The 21,426-nt window shown below is 47.4% G+C and overlaps 1 long non-coding RNA gene across 1 annotated transcript; it reads left to right on the top strand.

Annotated features, from left to right (window-relative positions):
- The first annotated feature begins 892 nt into the window (after window positions 1-892).
- On the top strand, window positions 893-21,313 carry LOC140216480 (uncharacterized). The gene is made up of 3 exons (XR_011893166.1): window positions 893-979; window positions 11,890-12,028; window positions 21,273-21,313. It is a non-coding gene; the product is annotated as an uncharacterized lncRNA (long non-coding RNA).
- Window positions 21,314-21,426: the final 113 nt, after the last annotated feature.

Genomic DNA, 21,426 nt, shown 5'->3' with positions numbered 1-21,426 from the left:
GCATTACTGTCCCAGCCTTCATAGCCGTGCGCTCACGTATGTACTCTCTTCTTCGTCTCCAACACAGAAATCTCAGAACGACCTAGCCATCTGTAATGTAGTCAGAAGCGTGCTTAAGAGAGAAATTCACAGTCGCATATTGAGAGATATGATGTGTTGATGTCGTGGTGGGTGTCACCGACGGAAGGAAGACCTAGCCTATCTGTGCTGGGGTAAGAATCATTTGGCAAAGTAAACCGTGGGTAGAGGACATAGGCATGTTTCGTTTTGTGTGGGTCATTGTGTGTTTGCTTCTTTGTTTTAAGAAACGAGCCAATACACTGGTTCATCAAGCTGGACTGTAGTGAGTGTCCTTCTTTATCCGTGAGGTAGCGCATTATGGCATACAGTATACCGTAAGCTGGGATTTAATCATACCTATTCAGCATATACTTGTATCTCATTATTCCTTTTCCTTGGTATTGCAGCTTCTTTAATCACTTGTTTTGCAAGGAGTCATCTGTACATGTTGTCTACATTGCTGATGACGGTTTAACACTTTAAAATTTTACATTTGTTGTTTTCACTTCTGTAAGCACTTTCTCGACAATCGAAGAACTTCCCCTCTTTTTGAAGAACTGGTATCTTTATTCTAGGATTAAAATCAAAGATTGCTGGTTTTGTATCAGTAAATACAAATTAGGAGATCGTGCTCGCCTTTGCATGCACCGGAGCCTGATCAACAAACGAACCATATACGAGCACCTTGGCGCACGAGCTAATATTAGTAACTGTTTTTCACGTACTTCGTGTATCATGCTGCAAAATGGTACTTTGAATGTGGGCAGGCTAGAATAATTTAACAAAGTGACACAATGCAGTGACTGGAAACATATGTCTTCTTCAGGTACTCCTGACCACGTGTGACATTCGGAATGCGGAAGCCATTTCTGCCATTATTAAACATACAGCAGAGCGCTTCGGGAGAATTGATATTGTGGTGAGTTCTGTTTCATCCGTAAAAATGAATGGCGGCTCGCCTTTCCTTTGCTTTTCAGGAACAGTACTGTAGTAGGTGGCCTCGCAGCCGAAATCTTACGAAGTTCTTAGTTTGCAGTAAGGAGGTATGTAATACCGTGACAATGCACCTTATTAGAACAGGTAACAGTAAATCTGAGTGAACAAAGAAAAACTGTATTTAGCGTTTGATATCGGGTTGTGAAAGTTTTTACGACCATTGATCGCTGTGCGCTTAATGCGTGTAGCGGCGGTAGTAATATGCATTTCACAAGGTTCCACATTTCCCCATTGCACAGGAGAAATATGTGCTCTAACGTCTAGCTATGATAATGAAAACATAGAACTGTTCTCAAGGACACTGAGTCGCCAATGAAAAACGTTCAAACTGAGAATTTTGAAGCTATGAATAAGTTCAATGCCAAAGTGGGGAAAGAAACAGGCTGAAGAGCAGGTAATTGGCAACGGCAGCATCGATTCCTTCCATATTATAGAAGGTGCGTGGGTACAATTTGCGATAATAAATGGACTCCAAATGACTAATACCTTCTGACGAAAGTGCAATAACAGGAAGGGGACCTGAAAAAGCGCTTACGGGGCGACAAGAAATTGACTATATTTCACGTTCTGCGCTGGCACAGGCATAGTGCACGATGTAAAAGTGTTAAGTAGCGTAAGGGCCGAAACCATAGGTTAGTGAGGTGAATTATTGTTTTAAATTAAGGAGAAAAACGAAAACAGGTCGAGAAGAAGGAGGCCAATATAGAAGCACTCTATGTAAAAGTAGGTAAATTCAGAGTAGTGCTCGAAAATAAACATACGGCATTAGAATAAAAACGTAATGATAACGTAGCGAAAATGAAGACCGTGCTTGTGCAGATTTTAAATGCTGCAATGGGTGTGGGAGGTAAGGCACCAATGAAACTACAAGTAAATTCTCCCAAGCAACAAACGACCTAATTAGGGAACGGAAACGCATGGAAGCCTGCAACTCAAGAAACCATATGTCAATACTGATAAACAGGAAAACAGTGTGTGATAGCCGAAATTATCACGTGGGAATTATTAAGGAAGCTTTAGAAGAAAAGGCTCCCATAACATTAGTGAGACGGAAACTTGGCAGTGAAAGGTAAGCACGCGAAATTCATCAGCACTTTCGCTCAAACAGTAAAGGCAGCAGACGACTTCTATACTGAGTTGTACTGTAGCCAGAGTAAACACGGAACCTTCATTGAAAGTCATGACGAGCAGGATATAGAACCTCGATATGTAACGGTTGATCCAGAAATAAGGTTCCCAAAGAGCTCCATCTACACGGGAAGGTGCGAGGCGAAATCGGGCAACACTGCTGCCCGCGGCTGTTCCCCCACTCTCGAGTCCCCTCGGCTGCGCTTCGCTGCGCCGCTCATTCTTGGCTCAGCAACCGTCCAATATTAATATGGAGGTTCCCATTTTTGATCCCGCCAAGTGAGAGATTCGTTCAGTAACCCGATTTTCACACGTCAAAGGGTCTCTACCCGTGAATTATCCGTGTGTGTGGCACCATCATGTTTAGTGTCCACAGTAGGAAACTGCCTTCAGTATAAGATTGCATACAGCATACAGAGGTGTATGGCGGCAAGTGCATGTACGTTCAACACGTCCGAAAGGGGTGCAGGGAGTGTAGTGCCGGTCGAAAGGAAGTCCACGATGAAGAACGGAGTGGAAGACCATCAATTTGGGAGGCGATTATCGAGATGGTCCATCGCGAAGCACTTCGAAACAGGAGTATCACCATCCGTGAACTTGCTGTTTAGATACCTGAGAGTTCTTACGGTACAGCGGAAAGAGCTTTGACTGAAAAATTGGGGTATCACAAGTGTTGTGCTCGATGGGTACCGCGGTTATTGACATCAGACCACAAGGAGATATGCCTTGACTGTGCTCGCCAGTTTCTTCAAAAGTGTCGCATAAAATATAGTTCGTGGACACCACGCACCAACGTCTGTCTGGTTTTACTTCACCCACCAATTGGTGGCACCGGACTTCGCGTCATCGCTCTCAGCTCCGGGTACCCCACCCGCTTCGTTGGGCCCACCACCCCAAGGAGCTCGAGCGCCGCTTTCTTTACAGTCCGCCTTCTATCCAGTAACTCATGGCCTCGGACTCGCCCCCGATGAAGTGCTGCCGTCAGGGTGCTGTCGTCAGCGCCACCAACCCGTGAGCCCGAGGGCTCCGCTCTCAAGTTCACGGAGTTCTGGTCGTCCGGAATTTGGTTCACTGCCAGGAATCTTTGTTCCGTCGCCACCGCCTGAGTTCTCAGTTGACCATGTTCGACCACGTCGTTGGAGCGCTTCCACCTCATACTGCTACGATTGTTCGCGATGGCGTCCCGTGATTATCACTTGTTCCCCAAGTTAAAGGAACACTTGAGTGGCCAACGCTTCCGGAGCCAAGATGAAGTCAAAGAACAGGTTAAACGCTTCCTCGACAGCTTGGCGGCGGACTTCTACGACATTGGGATACAGAAATTGGAGCACCGTCTACAGAAATGCGTAGGAAAAGGTAGCGATTACGTAGAAAAACAGAGCAAAGTTTCATCCTTCCAATTATTTAAATTTCTATGAGAAGAAACAATGTTGTCGATTTCCAAAATTGATGGGAACATTATTTCTGCAGGAACCTTTAACTAGTAATGAGATCAGAAGAGTTTTGCAAAACAGGCATCGAAGGAAAGCGGAAGAAAATATTGCCACGGGGATGAGAGTAGCGAAAAGGAATAGGAAATTGTATACAAGATATATACAGACTTAGACGGCTGCAGGCAAGATAGCACAACAACACGAGCGCTAGTGTGATCGTTGTCTTCAACCTATTTCTGGGGCATTCTTTCATGAGGGGCAGGATGCGTGCTTCCGTGTGCGGGAATAGCGCGTAACATAGAACCCCTGCCGGCGAGAGCGCCGTCTCGGCGCTTAAAAATAAGTAGGATCGTGTCCGGCAACATAAGGCTGAAGCCAGTAGACACAAACGATATCAGTGGAGGACGCGACAGACGATCGACTGTCCAATGGAGCGATCTCGTACGTGACGTCAGTGATCTGGCGTAGGACCTAGTAAGGCCCGGAGTAGCGGGAAAGAAGCTTGGACGACAAGCCAACGTGGCGGCAAGGCGTCTAGAGCAGTACCAAAGAGCCCGAAGAGTAATTACCGGCTCTGTCATGGCCATCATAGTGGGCCTTCTGGGACAGCTGGGAGGCATAAAGACGAACCTGGCCAGCCGTTGCAGCCCGAGAAGCTGCATCGCGGGCGTGGTCTGTAACAGGGTGCACAGGTGATGGTAAAAGAGTCTCGAAGGGCAATGTGGCATTGCGCCCAAACAAGAGATAAAAGGGGGAAAAGCCAGCGGTGCCATGGCTTGACGAGTTGTAGGCAAAAGTCACATAAGCAAGGTGCTGTTCCAATCGTGCTGGTCTGGAAAACGTACATGGAGAGGATTGTGGTCAGTATGTGGTTGAGGCGCTCGGTAAGCTCATTGGTTTGCGGATGGCAGGCAGTGGTTAACTTATGACGTATGGAACACGAACGAAGAATGTCTTCGACGACTTGGTATAGAAATGAGCGACCATGGTCGGTCAGCAGCTGTCGAGCAGCGCCGTGGTGAAGAACAACGTTGTAAAGCAGAAGTTCCGCAACATCAGTGGCACAGCTTGTCGGTAGTGCCCACGCGATAGCGTATCGTGTCGCGTAGTCCGTAGCTACGGCAATCACCTTCTCCCTAGCCAGAGATGTTGGGAATGGCCCAATGAGATCAAGGCCGACGTGGTAGAACGGGGCACCGGGAATGTCTATGGGCTGAAGAGGACCACCTGGAGACAAGAATGGATGTTTGTGGCGCTGGCAGGACTCAGAAACAGCAATGTATCGGCGCACAGAATGGTGGAGGCCAGGTCAGAAGAACCGGCGCCGAACGCGATCGTACGTGCGTGTTGCTCCGAGATGTCCAGCGGCTCGGGCGTCGTGAAACTGTTCGAGAACTGTGGAAGGGAGTGTTTAGGGAACAACCAGTAGAAGCACTGGGCCATCGGAGCTGGTGTTGCGTCTGTATAAGATTCCGTCACGAAGCACGAATAATTGTATGGACGGGGCAGAGTGATGAGAGCGTAGACGGTGGATAATTGACCGCAAAGTGGCCTAGCGGAGCTGTTCGCTGCGTATGTCGGTTAAATCGGATATCGCGAAGACACAGGCGTCCGAATCGTGTGCTGACAAAGTCAGGAGAATCCACGCAATGACGGGATAGGCAGTCCGCATCTAGGTGCACTCTGCCAGACTTGTAGGTGACGTCAAAGCTGTATTCTTGCAGTTTCAGTGCCCAGCGACCAAGTCCTACAGTGGGATCTTTGAGGGAAGGCAACCAGCAAAGCGCATGTTTGTCTGTGATCACCGAAGACGTCCGGCCGTACAAGTATGGTCGAAGCTTGCCGACAGTCCAGACTAGTGCGAGACACTCGCGCTCGGTGATCGAAAATTTGCACTCTGAAGAGGAATGAGGGCGACTGGCACAGGCTATTACGCGGTCTCGTCCTTGTTACTGCTGGGCGAGAACAGCGCCGATGCCATGTCCACTGTCGTCGGTGCGAAGTTCAGTGGGGACTGAGGGGTCAAAATGGGCCAATATGGGTGGGGAGGTAAGTAAACTCGTGAGCGTGCGAAAGGCAGTGGCCTGTTTAGGACCCCCCCAAAAATGACTTTCCTTCTTCAAGAGTTGCGTGAGTGGACGGGCAATGTCGGCAATGTTCTTGACAAAACGTCGAAAATAGGAGCACAAGCCAACAAAGCTCGGTACATCTTTAGTAGAATGTGGCATTGAAAAGTTTTTGAGAACGCGAATTTTTTCTGGGTCAGGTTGCACGCCTTCAGCACTCACAAGGTGGCCAAGCACAGTTATTTTGCGGCGGACAAAACGGCATTTGGCAGAGTTGAGCTGAAGGCCTGCTTGACGAAAACTTCAAGAACTGCCGACAAGCGGCTAAGGTAGCTTTCATATGTCGGTGAGAAGATGATGACATCGTCAAGGTAACGGAGGCATGTTGACTATTTGTATCTACGAAGGAGGGAGTCCATCATCTTTTCAAATGTGGCTGGGGCATTACACAGTCCAAATGGCAATTCCTTATACAGGTAAAGTCCATCGGGCGTAACAAATCCGATCTTTTCAGAGTTTCGGTCATCGACGGATATCTGTCAGTATCCTGACCTCAGGTTGATAGAAGAGAAGTAGGCAGAGCCGTGTAGATGTTGAGAGCGTCATCGATTCGCGGCAGAGGGTAGACATCCTTTCGCATTAATTGGTTTAAGTGGTGATAGTTACGCAGAAGTGCCAGCTGCCATCTTTCTTATTGACTAGGACGACCGGTGATGCCCATGGACTGCATGAAGGTTCAATGACGTCCTTGGTAAGCATCTTGTCGACTTCACGTTGTATCACTTCTTGCTCGGCATCGGACGAGGGATAAAGACGTCGTCTGATTGGGCTGGCGTCCCCAGTATGGATCTTATGAGCGACCACAGATGTCTGCCCCAAAGGACGGTCATTAAAGCTAAAGATGTCGGGTAGGACTTCAATATGCACTGCAAATCGGCTGCCTGAGCAGGAAGGACGTCAGACGCTACCATCTTCTCAATATCACCGTCGACGAGATTGTGCGAGGAAGGGGAAGGAGCAGAGGATCAAGAAGTGTCTGTGACGAGTGCAGAAACGGCACACTCATCGTTAGGAGAGATGTGGGCTAGAGTCATGCCGCGTAGGATATGTTGCGTGCACCAGCTAAAGTTCAATATGGGTAGAAAAGTTCGATTATCCGTTATTCTAATAAGGGTATGAGGAAGAGTGACGTTTTTGGCGAATGCGACGTCAACGATCGTGTTCAAGAGGTAATCGCCATCGAGAGTGGGAGAAAAAGACCGCAAGTTCACATCTATAACGGCTTGAGGAGGTAGACGTAGGTAACTCACTGAGCCCAAACGCGCTTGGCCTGCAGTAGGTCGCCATGGTAGCGCGATAGGTCAAGCTGAAGCAAGCCGGTTCCACAGTCAATAAGGACAGAATGGGCAGACAGAAAATCCATACCGAGGATGAGTTCATTGGAGCATTTCTCAAGCACAGCAAGTAGTACGCTTGTGGGTCGGTCAGCAACACTTATTCGAGCGGAGCACATCCCTAGCACTGGAAACGTTCCGCCATCTGCGACACGAATGAACGGTACTGAGGGTGGTGTTGGGTCCTTCTTATGGTGGCGACGAAGCTCCGAATTCATCACTGATATGTGAGCCCCAATATCCACTAGAGTAACAGCATTTGTGTCATCCAGTTTAACGTCTATCAGGTTCCTTCTGGTCTACAGTGTGGTCGGAGGATTTCGCTGGCGAGTCATCGATGCAGCGTCAACTCTGGGAGCTGCATCGTCTAGTTTTCCCGAGGGAGTCGTTCAATCGGCGACAAAGGGCGAGGTGATTGGGGCGAGCGAGATTACTGGCTTCGAGACAACAGCCAACGGGACTAGTGACCCCGTGGGGATGGTGAACGACGATACGGAATGGAGGGAACATAGCCGCCTGTGGTTTGAGGAGGCTTGTGGTAGGGCTGAAATCGGCCATGATCCATGTCGGGGCGGCGCTTGTATCCATAGGGCGCCTGATACCAATACCACCGGCTGTTACAATGACGGGTCACGTGGCCAATATGATGGCAGTTGGAACAAATGGGATGGTCATCACAGTTGGCCACTCGGCTGGATTGCGAGTAGGGAACAGCGGCCTATGAACTTGGGCACGCGAATGTGAGGGACGGCGGTCGCTCGGCTGCTAAGGAACTGCGGCGCACACAGAGTCCAGGCCAGCATTGGAGAGCTCCTGATGAACGACAGCTTGGACTAGTGGCACCATCTGAAAGCTATGGTAACAGGTACGGCTGCACGTAGAAGCAGCAGATACAGCGTCAAGTTCACGGATGATGACCTTCACGTGTTCTACGGTGAGCGGCGCTGGCGGCTCAGTTACGTCTTCGCACGACCACGTTGCTGCCGTGTTCAGAAGTCGAGCGAAATGATGGGCAATGCGTTGACTTTTGGAGGTCACAAAGCGCTTGTACTTTTCGATGATGGCATCGACGGTGTCGCAGTCTTTGCAGATTAGCACATTGAAGGCAACATCTGCTAGGCCCCTTAATACGTGCCCCACTTTTCCAGACTCCGTCATACCGTCGTCGGCTTTGCGGCAAAGGACAAGCACATCTCGTATATAAGTCAGGTATGACTCTGTGGCTGTCTGCGCACAGGATGCCTGCTCCTTCTTTGCTGCTGCCTTTTTACCTGCTGGCTTTCCAAACAAGGACGCATCTTTTTCTTGCATACTTTTTCTTGCAAGTGTGGGGACTCGAGGGGCGCATCGAGCCGAGGAGGTGGCCATTGCCCTGGCCATCGCCGACCCCGAGGGCACGACTCTGCTCTGGGATTCTAGGACGGCAGTGAGAAATTACGCCAGAACAAGGGTGTGTGGTGAAGCCGCGCGTGTGTTGCGTGCGGTCGATCTCGCGAGTGAAAGTCGGTGTGTAGTGAGAAAGAGGTTTACGGCGCACATGGGCAGGGATGCTTCGGATCATGGCAACGCCAACCACGAGACGGCGAACGCGGCGCCGCGAGGACTACCCAACCGTGCCGCTGCTACTGCGGTCGACCCGTCGTGGTGGTGGGAAACCAAGGACTGAATGACCTCCTACAACAAAATTGTCAAGTGGTACAGACTAGAGAGAAGGAATATGCCGCCACCTCATACTGGTTTGACCCGTAAGGAAGTGGTGTTATACCGACAACTTCAGATGGCGTCGTTATTCGCCCCCGTGCTGATGAGGCACGTGTGTCCGAGTGTTGATGTTAGTGAGCTGTGTTGTGTGTGCCAAAAGGAAAGGTCCACTGCAGCTCACATTCTTTGGGACTGTGCCAAGAACTCGCACGAAGTTGCAACGCAGGCAACGATCCCGCCGCGGCTCGAGGCCGCAACGAGGTGCTACGATCACGATGTCCAAGCCCAGGCCGTCCAGCAGATCTCGGCGGCCCTCGAAAGGCAACAACCGAGCAAAACCGGATGGAGGCTGCCACCTCAAAAGATTGGCAGGCGCGGTGTACCTAAGGGAGTAGTGCGGCCACGGCCGGAGTAGAGGCGCCACACGCCGGGAAGACGTCATGGCCGCGTCACGTTGACGACTGCCTTACAGGGGAAGGCTGATCGTTTTGCAGGCATTCCTGATAAAGTTGCTTCGCTCGCTCGCTCGCTGGCATACATCCCAGCTCCGAATTTCGTTTTCGTTATTGTCAAAACATACGTTGGCTGGTCCTTTGAGGTAAAATAATATGTTTGCCAACATGATTTTCTCATCCCAGTGATTATTATTACTTGCACGCTCGTACAGGGGCAGCCAGTCCTCGATGTCGGTATTGTCAGTCCCACAGAATGTGCCTGGGTCTTTTAGCTGAGCCTGGGCGACCGTTGTGCTTGAAGTCACGTCGGTGGACGCCTATCCCCCTGCCGTCATCGTGGAGAAACCCAAGCGTCGGCCACTGCGGAGCTCCGTTGTAACGTGGGGACACCGCGCACCTCCACCAAAAATATTACGTGGATGAGAGTAGCCAAAAGGGATAGGAAATTGTATTTACAAATTATATACAGAGAGAGACGGCTGCAGGCAAGACGGCAGAACAACAACACGAGCGCTAATCTGATAATCGTCTTCAACCTATTTCTTGGGCATTCTTTGATGCTTGGCAGGATGCGTGCTTCAGTGCGCGGGAATAACGCGTAACAATAAGTAATAATAGTAGATTTATTCAAAGATGGAAGAAATATTATACTTGAAAATGTTGCATCTCTTTATATGCAGGCCTCGCGATTTCAAGTGTACCTGATAGTTAAAAGACTGCCAACATTGCCATAATTCCGAAGAATGAAGGGTTAAATATTTGATGAATTAGAAGACATTTAGCTTTGCTTTCGTTATTGTACACTATATTCACCACGGTAATTTCTAATAGAATCAGGACAACGCTTGACTTCAGTAAAGGGAGAAAACAAGCTGGTTTCGGGAAACGGCATTGTGCAATGAGCCAGATCTTTGCCATTTTTAATTTGCGGAGTACAATTTACCTCTCTATAAGATTTAACACGGCAAGCTGGGCGAGATGGTGATTGAACATGTTCCTATGGGTGGGCAGCGCAACCCGGACGAAGGACAAGAGAAAGTACACAATACGAGCGCAATACTGCGTTCGTATTGTGTATTTCCTCTCGTCCTTCCTCCGGACTGCGCTGCCCACCCATAGGAACATGCTCTCTATAAGACTTCCCATAAGTCACTATAAGCCAGTAGAGATAACAACAGCAATGGAGGTATTGTGTAGTGAACGTTGTAGAAAGCACACGCGAATATTGTAGAAAATATCCATAAAGACGCCACAGTAACCTTAATTCTCCAAAAATAAAGCAAGCAGATACATATCAGAAAATGCGTCAGGCAAGGAGGCACAATGCTATGCTATTCACTGCAAGCAGTCAAGCTATTAGACTGGGCAGGGTTAGGAGGAAGAATTAATGGCAAATAAATCAGCTACCTATGGTTTGCACATGATATTCTCCTGTTCTACAACTCAGGAGATTAGGTGCAACAAATGATTAAGGACCTTAACCGACAAAGTGCATGAGCAGGGTTGAAGACTAATATGCAGTTGATAAAGGTAACTTTCAATTGCCTCGCAAGAGAACGATCATTTATACTTGGCAGCGAAACTCCATAATTTGAGCAAGAGTACATTTATGTAAAGCAAATACTCGCAGCTGACCCTGATAAGAAGGACATTTAGAGATTAATAAAAACTGGTTGGAGACCCTACGGCAGGCATTACAAAGTTATGACGTACAGCTTAACGCCATCCTTGAAAACAAAAGTGTAGAGTGATTATGGTATACCCGTACAAACATGTGGGACACTAATTCCTAGGTTTACCAAAAAGGTTGGGAAGAATCTAAGGACTGCGCGAAGAGGAACGTAACGTAACTGTTAGGGGTATCGTTAAGGGACAGGAAAGAGCGGAGCGGATTAGAATGCAAATGGGTGTATGGAGAGCAAACGGGCTCCAGTGAGCATTAGGATCAAGAAATACAGCTGGGCAGGCCTTGCAATGCGTGAGGTAATGAAGCGCAGCCCAGGACGGCGTACAATTAGTTGGTGGGGTGAAATTAGTTAATGTTGAGGCGTGAAATATAACAAGCAGCACAAGACAGGTGTAATTAGCCTTCGTCCTGCAGTGAACATAAATCGGTTGATGGTGGTGACGACTGCTAAGTTTCATTTCTCTTGTTGAGATTGGGGCTTCCTCGGCCGTCGTCCGAGGCTAGGAAACATAAATTTTCATGATATTACTGATGGTGAGAAACGCATAGAAAAATTTGTTTGCTGAAAGTAGCATGCAGAGCTCGGGAAGGTAATATTCTATTAACCGAAGTAGCGACAACCTTTTTCTTCTTCAGAATAAAATGCGCGAGTCGGTACCACGAATGTCAGCTTATTTACCTGTTTTACACGAGCAATTGCGTTCTAAAAACCGTCATTGCTCTGCAAACTTCACATTGAAAGGCCAAAGAATTGGCGATTTGGCTTCTATCAAGCAACACGGCCAGGCAATGTGCCGTATTATAGCATTCCGCTCAGCTCCATAACAAAAGCAATTGATTATATTTATTTCTCCCTGCCGCACTAGTGACTTATTTATCTAATCACCACTCTCTGTTTCAGCACGCCCCTGAGATAGAACAACCAGAATGGTTTTAGAGCATTATCCCTGCTTTTCTGATTTCCTTTAGGTCAACTGTGCTGGGTCAGCGACAATCACTTGGATAGGAAAAATTCCGCTCGACGAATTCGATGCCGAACTTAACACAAACCTTCGCTCCGTGTTCCACATAACGCAAGAAGTATTGCCCTACCTCAAAGAGACGAAAGGTCTGTCTGGTTTTTCTTACTTTGGCGTTACTGAATTATATTTCCCCAGATGCAGGAATGGACATTATTTTTGTGCTTTTAGAAGGATAAAATTATCAAGCTTTGTAAAACTCACACAATAAAAATGATGTGTCGTTCGGTTTGTGCAAGGTGGTGATGTTCCTACTTTTTTGGTATCACAAGCTGGTCTCATAAAATGATATTTCACTCATCTAAAGTTAAGTAAATGGCGCTAGCCTAAACAGCATAACTTTGTGCTTGTTATCAGCGTCATACTACTGACTTTATTCGGTTTAGATGTGATGCCTGTTACCCCAAAATTGTGGATTAGAACTGTGCACAATGCCACATTTGTGATGACTCAACAGCTGCTAATATGCTTGGCTGTTGCTGGTGTACATAATCATTGTCTTGCGCATGTCATAATGTTAAGGCAAATATATCATATGGCACACTTGTATTCTCGTAAACACGTCTGTCATGACGGTTACGCCGTCATACCGGAGTCACCAACACAAAATCATTAAAAAAAGCGCAAGTTGAAGCAGCTGCGCTCTTAGAAGCAAAGTACTGCCTTTCGGTGCGCCTTAGTCGTAGCGGCTTTCGTAGCATATGCGTGGCTATTTTTTTCTTGCAGCGCAAAATGACCATAGGCGCACGAGAATGAAGACACTATACAAGCTGCGTCATGTGCTGTTCGCCTGAGCGCTCGCTCTCTGTGCTTATCGTGTTCCTATATGCCTTCTACGCTGAAAACAAAATGCCTCCCAGCTAGTTACACTTAACACGTTCACTTATTCAAACAAGTTTTCCTGCGACTTCATGTGTGACGTTGCTTTAACTGTCCTCTACTGAGTATTGTGTTTCATAATAAGAAAGATTTGTCAGTAGACTAGGTGTGAATTATAATAGCAAGTAGATTAAAGCGCGAATGGAATACACGGACGACCGAGTAGACGGACAAGCCAAACTTCCAACGACATTATATTGATCCAAACGTCTTTACCTTGTCCGTCTTGTCAGCCCCGACGACTGCTCGCACTTTGATGTGCACGTCATGATAAACAGTACGTACTAAACGCTGTCGCGCTTTTTTCTAATAGTTACGTATTTGTCTCAGTGTATGATGTCTGCTGATATCTAATCAATCGGATTTCAATGCAACATTCAACGTCTCTTGACCTTGTTAAAAAGAAAACATACTCATGATTAGATGAAACAAGACTGCATAAATTGTGATTGAAACAAGCAATGCTTTTTGAGTGCAGCTCGGAACAAGTCAATCATTGTGACCTGGCATTCCGACTAGCCTCTTTCGGCTCTTTCGTCCGCTTTTGCGGAATTGCAAATAGGTTCTGGTCAGGCTTTCACTGCCGATAGGAAGGTGCCGATACAATGGGGACGTTCATTCGCGCAAACCATTTTTTTTTTGGCACGTTCATCGGTTAATGCCATTAATGTCATAGCTCATTGACGCGCACGCGCTTTCCACCTGCACTAACGCTACGGATTTTCTGGTTAAGGCCTGTGTTCTCCCGGAAATACGCGGTGAAAAAAATTGCCGACTGCCCTGTAATCGAGAGTAGATGTAAGCATAAAATAGCAACCGGCAAGGCAGATTGGTTCGAGATAATACTAGCCAACATCTTAAAACGGGTGTACCTCGTGTTCACAGCGGGACACCCCTGTAGACCACACCACACGACGCCGTGCTGTACACTTGTCCACAATGACGCTGCCGTGCTAGAAGAAGAAAAGCGGCGAAAGGCGGCACAGCAGGCAGCAAAAGACGCCGGGAATACAGCGCGCTGCCCAGCTAGAAAAATAAGATCACCCGAAGGAGGCGCCACGCAGCGTGGCTCGAACACTTGAGGCGACGCAATATCTGCGCCGCGGAACTCACGGACCGCTCGCGTTCAAAAGAGCAAAGGCAACCTTGGTTCAGTGCCAAAACACGACAATGCTGCCTTGTATCTGCCTTTTGAACGTTGCTATTTGAAATTCCAAATTAAATTTCAGCGTACTAGAAGGCACACCTTGAGTGATATTGCGAACAAACATTAGGAAGAACTCGGAAGCAATAATTTTTGTAGCTTCTTTGGGAAGCAACTAGCGTATGTAATCAGGTCCTGTAGAAGGGTTTGGGGGCCAGAGACCGCATTTTGTTAAGTTTTGACGGGTTGTCTAGTTGATCTCGTTTTGTTCTCGCACCTATATATAGCCAGGATATTCTCGTTTGAGTGCCCGGATAACGGCTCTGGCTTTTAGCTCAAGGTCAATTGAAGATTGCCCATAACCGGAACTGAATGCATTTCATGCTTAAAACAAAGGCTACCTATATATGCACACCGCAACAAGTATACGATTTCATGCACATCATTCCTTTAATGCAGTGAATAGCTTCCTCGAAGCGTTCGCCTGTTCGCTTATATTGACAATGGGCGTCGATGCCTTCTGCGCAGTTTTATTTGGTCATCTTCTCAAGCACATTGTACAGGCAAAGATAATGCATATGTTGCAAAATTTCTGAATAAACTCAGCCCATCAAATACATCCTAGATGTGAAGGCGTCGAGCAACGCCAAATGTTCCTTACTATTCCTCTAAGAGCGTGGCCCAGTGCATAAAGTCAGGAGGGGCTCGGATGCCCTCTCCGCAGGTTAATTATAGTACTGCGGCACCCAATCGATAAGCGCAGGACGTGATTTTATGAAGAGTATCGCCTTGTGCAGGGCAATTCGTAATATCCAGTTTCTCACATTTTCGATTAATCATTTAATCGCGAATGATATTTTCATGGGATATGTGCAAGAACAGGCAAGCAGGTACTGTTCTACTGCTGCATGCATTTCCCAGAGGCACTGCTCATGACCGTCATCACACTCGTTCGAGTAAGATTCTTGGCACAGCATAGTGTTTCATGAGCCACCTGAGCGCGAAGGTACCTGCTCGGGAATTAGTGAAGGTTGACCTTTGTTTCTTTTGGTCATCAGTTAATTGTCATTCGTTCAATTCTTCACTGAGTGATGTGTTGGAGCAAAATCGCATGCATTTTGCCCACTTCTGTGAGCAAGTAGGTTTGAAGCGATAAAACATATTGTAGCGCCTGGGGTTTTAAATGAAACAACGTAACTAATGCTTTGTGTCGCACATACATTTTTTTTTTCAACACATCTTTTTAATCCGTTACCTCCCAAGTTATTCTGAAAAAAAAAGTTTCTGAAATGTCAATGTTTTCTATGTGCTTGCTTGAATTGGCACATTAAGTAAATGCCTGAAGTACACTCAGAATAATATGTTAACAGCAGAGCACCAATAAAGAATATTTTAATTCCAGAGAAAGTTGGCTCCAATACAAAGCTTGAAGTTGACTTTCTTTAGCGCCAATGTAGTCACCAATATGTGAACGTCCCAAACACGATTTCTGCGGCTTGTGGGAGTGGTAACGAAACCTACTGTCAACTAGAATCACACTTGGCCATGAAGTAAGGCCCTAATTCCACACACATCAAACCTAATATTACAAGAAAGGCCATTCCGCGGTCTTCACCGTACGTATGCCTTGATGTCCTTTCAAAATTTTATTCCTCTGTAATATAACTATTCCTTTCGACCAAAAGCTTAGCCTTCTCCAGAGTTTGAAGAATTGCCATTTTTTGGCAGTTTCCTTGCGGAAAGGTCGTTACATGTAAAGGTGACGCCATTTTCTTTGTTACCAACCTTAACGATGGACACCGGTAGTCGATTCAGTCCTCAGCGCCATATTGCAAGCACATAGGAGTCAGAGAAAGCACGCGCCATCCAAACGACAGATCACTTTCCGGAGCAAAGAGAGGGATGGGAGCGAAGGCCGCCGTGTTTATACGACCGTATATACGACCATAAAGGCTCTAACCTTACTTCCTATAGCTGTTTATAAATTTGGCTATCGCAATTATTGCTTCGCCTTTCGGTCAAAATTATATTGTTGTTTTTTCTACGTGCTTATACTTTTATTTGCCTCCTTTACTGCCCCAGTCTATTGATCCTGCGCTTAACATAATATACATAAATTGATAAACCCTGCCGTAGCACATTTGGTAGTGGAACGCTCGCGTAATTCGGAGGTTTAGGTTCGAATCCCACCGGCAGCATGTTATCATTTCGTCCAAATTCAATGCTATTTCTTTATAGATTTCAATTTCAACAACAACCTGCTGATTTTATCTATGCTTTTCCTGGCTTCATTCTCTGCTGCCTTTTTACGGCCATGATTAACAAGATTCGAGCACCTCCCTCGGTTTCCCTTCTTCTTGTGCACGCGCGCACACACACACACACACCCACACACACACACACACACACACACACACACACATATATATATATATATATATATATATATATATATATGTTCGTAAACCCACATTGCTATTGCACACCGTCCCACCTTCTGCGCTACAAGTTGCAACTGAGCACCCTTGTGACGTCATCGATCGCGCTCACATGGCACGTGAAGTCGCCGGATCTCGTTTATTAGCCTCGTAGCATATACATACAAAAAGAGCGTTACAACTAGTGCCATTGCGATGTTAACTTCGCGCCAGGTGCTTAGGTGCTCCTTTGGTCACCATGTAGTCGGGTTGGCCTCTCCCATAATCTTCTCTCTCGCTACACAGGGCCTTATGAAGTCCTACGTCAAGTTAACGAGGTAAATTACGAGATTGCGCCGCTGCCGTTTGATGCGTCCTCAAGTCCGACGGCTGTTGTCGTCGTCCATGTTTCGCGTCTGAAGCCATACTTCGCGCGCAATTCTTCGCCTACCATGCGCAGAGGCGGTGCTTCACGAAACTGGGGTCCTGTTACGGAAGGATGAAAGAAGGAAGAAGATCGCGGGACCTGGCTGCTGCGTGTTGTTGGTGGTCAGCCATGTTATCTAATCTGACTAATTTTATCTATATATTGTAAATACAATCTTCTATACTCCTAACATCCCCGTAACAAACACGCGAGAACTTGAAGCTGTTAAGCAACAAGTCGACGAAATGCTGCACGACGACATCATCCAGCCGTCGAAAAGCCCTTGGGCATCTCCTCTTAGGTTTGTAGCATCGGGATGATGCGTTCTGAGAGGCTGGCCCTGACACGTGGACTTGTATATCTTTTTCTGTTAGGCACGGAAATTTTATCGCCCAGTGTAGGACGCGCCTGCATGTATCTAAAGTTTCTGGAATGTTATCGATTGTTCTATGCGCTGTCCGTTGTCACCGAACCTTGTGTAATCAGATTGCGTGATTGCGCAATGCCAATGGTGTAGAACTTTCTAGAACACACGCGGGCACCAGCGATTCCTCTGGAACGAACGATAACTTATGTATAAAAGCCGATACACTTGACCCGCTGATCAGAGTTTTTCGGCGATCACCTACTGTTTGCCGCCATCATTATGCTTTAAGCGTAGACCGGTTTTATGGGCACAGGTTCGCCCAATAAAAGTTAATTGCGTCTTTCACAGTCTTACTGTTCTTTACCGTCACAACATATATATATATATATATATATATATATATATATATATATATATATATATTGTACTGAAGGCACTGGGCAGCAGGCATGGTGCTGGTGAAAGAGAAGAAAACGACGAGAAGTGCTGCCTTCCCTGTTTCGATATAGCGCCGGCCTGTTTCAGCCTACCGCTACAACACAAAACTAGTGCTGCTAGGCGAACATACCCGTTGTATTTGCACCTCCGGTTGTCCTCGTTAAAAAAAGACATGGCTCCATTCTGCGTAGACTATCGCCGCCTTAACCGAATAACGCGCAAATATGTCTATCCTCTGCCGCGCATCGACGATGCCTTGGGCTGTCTGCAGGGAGCGGAATTCTTTTCCTCACTGGATCTGCGCTCCGGGTAGTTGCAAGTGCCAATGGCAGAGGCCGATCGCCAAAAGACAGCCTTCGTAAAACCTGATGGGCTATATTAATTTACTGTCATGCCGTTCAGCCTCTGCAATGCGCCTGCCACTTTCTAGCGAATGATGGACGCTATTCTTCGAGGGCTGAAGAGGAAAACGTGCCTCTGGTACTTAGAAGAGATTGCGGTTTTTTTCCACCGACTTTGTGTCGCACCTCAGCCACCTCGAGCAAGTACACCTCGAGAAAGTACTTGCGTGCCTCTCCACTGCAGGACTGCAACTCAACTTGAAGAAATGCCACGTCGGCGCTCGCACACTTACTATTATCGGCCATGTAGTTTCAAAAGACGGTATCCTCCCGGACCGGACGAAACTTAGCGCCCTATCCGAGTTCCCTAAACCAACCACCATGAAAAGCTTCGCAGCTTCATCGGCCTGTGCTCATATTTCCGACGGTTCATCCGTAACTTTGCCTCTATCATGGCCCCCTCAACGCAGCTTCTCACCTGCAGGTCTGACTTATTAGCCTGGTCCCCGGCGTGCGACGACGCATTCCAAGAACTGCGACGCGTTCTCACCTCGCCTCCAGTACTGCGACACTTGGATGTCTCTGCTCCAATTGAGATCCATACGGACGCTAGTGGTGTCGGGCTCGGCGCTGTTCTTGCACAATGCAAGGATGGCTTCGAAGAGTACGTCGAGGCGTATGCCAGCCGCACCCTTCCCAAAACTGAGGTGAATTACTCGGTTACTGAGACGAAATGCCGGGTCATCATTTGGGCTATCGGAAAATTTCGTCCTCATGTGTACGGGCATCCATTTTACATCATGACCGACCATCATGCCCTATGCTGGTTATCTTCACTAGAAGATCCAACTGGTCGGCTCGCCCGTTGGGCATTGCGCCTACAAGAGTACGACATAGGCGTTGTTTATCGCTCAGGCCGAAAGCATTCAGACGCAGACGCTCTATCCCGGTCACCCCTGCCCTCTGGTCCTGTCCCCTCGTCTATTTCCACCTGCGGTGCCTTCGCTCTCAACATTTCCGACATGCCATCATAGCAGCTTAAATACCCATGGATCTCTTCGCTTATTGACTTCCTGTCTAGCCAGTCGCCGGCGCCGATCTCTCGGAGGCTCCGTCGTCAATTCGCGCACTTCATCATTCGGGATCTCCTGCTGTACAGCCGCAACTATAATTTGAGCGGCCGCAAGTGGTAGCTTGTTATACCCCGACATCTCCGCTCCGACATCAGCGCCACTTTCCACGACGACCCACTATGCGGCCACGCTGGTGTATTAATGACATACTCTCGCCTCCAGCTTCGGTACTACAGGCGTGGTATGTACCGTTTCGTTCGCCAGTATGTGCGGTCATGCCGCATATGCCAACGACGCAAGACGCCACCTCAACATGTCACCGGCCTCTTGCAACCTTTACCATGCCCCGCGCGCGCGTTCGACCGCGTCGGCATTGACCTATATGGTCCGCTTGCCAACACTCTAAGATGCAACCGCTGGGTTATTGTTGCTATCGACCACCTCACGCGGTACGCTGAAACCTCAGCCCTAGCATCTGCCATAGCAAAAAGTGTCCTCAGTTTCATCCTTCAAAACCTGATTTTGCGCCATGGAGCACCTCGAGAATTACTGAGCGACCGCAGACGCGTTCTCCTCTCCAACGTCCTTTTAGAATTGCTAAAGGAGTGTCAAATCATTCGCCGCATTACCACAGCATATAATCTTCAAACAAATGGGATGACAGAACGTTTCAACCGCACCCTTGGCGACATGATGGCCCAGTATGTTTCATCTGACCACTCTAATTGGGATCGCATTCTGCCTTTCGTCACCTACGCTTGCTATACCGCCACGCAAAGCACCACTGGGTTCTCCCCTTTCTTTCTCCTTTACGGACACGAACTTTAATGCACTATAGACACGATTTTACCTTAACGGTCAGAGGCTTCGGAGTGGACGACTGTTTCTAGAGCGGCTGCTTACACCGAAGAATGTAGCCAGCTCGCTCATTCTTTCACATCCCAGGACCAGTGGCGCCAAAAGCTTGACCACGATTCATGCACTACGGCTACGTGCTTTGCTCCTGGCTCACTGGTCTGGTTGTGGGTGCCGTTTACTCCTTCAGGCCTTTCCTGCAAGCTGCTTTCCAAGTACCACGGTCATTATCGGGTATTGAAACAAACATCCGCGGTCAACTACCTCATCGAGCCAATCGAAACGTCTTCCGACCAGCGCCGTCGCGGCCAGGAAATTGTCCACGTCTCCTGGCTCAAGCAGTGCCGTGACCCCCCTGTGTTATCCTGTCCTTAGGTCGCCAGGATAGCTACTATATATATAAATTATGGGGGTCTGGTGCCCAAACCACTTTCTGAGGGTCTTGCCTGCACCGAAGGGAAACATTAATCCCTGGCTTAGCCCAATGATCGCCATGGACGAGATTTCGCCTGCTGGTGTGGCCTGTAGGTGTGGTATATTCTTCGTACTGGGCTCTTCTTATCCACCCTGACTTCAATTTGAGAACCGTATATGATATTTAGAAGTTTCGCTTGACTTAAGTTAAAACTGAGGTAATTACAAGCTGTCTTCAAACTAATCTCTCAAATGAAGAGATGGGGATAAAAAGTTCGACGCTCGACCAGCTCGTTACACTTGCATGCTGAAACTGCTCGATAGAACCAATATCTAGCATTGGTACATAGATACTGAATACTACATTTGGCATCACGTGAGTCATAGGGTGCTTGACAAACAGCGAAAGCTATTTTGCATTGTTATCAATCCCCAAGACTAAGCAAGTTTTCTGAGAAACAATTCACCAAATGGGCCCATATGAGAGGGGCTGTATAGCATCGAATGTGTTTCACGGATGATTTGTTGAATACGGGAAACCTTGTCAAGGTAATGGCGTCGTAAGTTAAGACAGGAACTCAAACTGAGCAAACATTTTACAGGGAGCGCATTAGAGCCGTGAGTGTAAACTCCTGCATTATACGGTGGCACTGTTTGTCGTTAAATTGCCCGACAGGTTCCTATGAAGGTAATGTTGTTACTCCTAACCTGAAAAACTAGGTAAATATACATCGCTTATCAAGTGTTTCCTGTACTAAGGCAGTGTTTTGAAGAGTGCAACCAAAGGTATACAAACAAAAGTTTGCTTAGTCGTTACAGCTGATGTTTAAAAACTAAAACGATTACGGCGACTAATTCTAGTGTTCATGCAGGAATAGAAAATTAAATTGCTTGCTGCTTTTAGCGGCGTAAATATTTATTCGCTTTCCCTTGATGTAAATAAATAGCTTTTTGTTATTATTCTCTTTTTATTTCCAGGAAATATAGTAAACGTATCGAGCATTGGAACAATGAGGCCGGTAAGTGCAATTATGTTCGTACACGGGCTCTCTGTCTCTGCGAAGTTTCCAACAAAGAAGGCTGCTGCCTCTTTCGCTTTCAGAGAACTGAAACTCATGTGGACATAAAAAGA

Source organism: Dermacentor andersoni, chromosome 3 (assembly GCF_023375885.2).
Source record: "Dermacentor andersoni chromosome 3, qqDerAnde1_hic_scaffold, whole genome shotgun sequence".
Classification (NCBI taxonomy): Eukaryota; Metazoa; Arthropoda; class Arachnida; order Ixodida; family Ixodidae; genus Dermacentor; species Dermacentor andersoni.
Note: the sequence above shows the minus strand (reverse complement) of the source record. Positions and strands in the feature narration are given on the sequence as shown.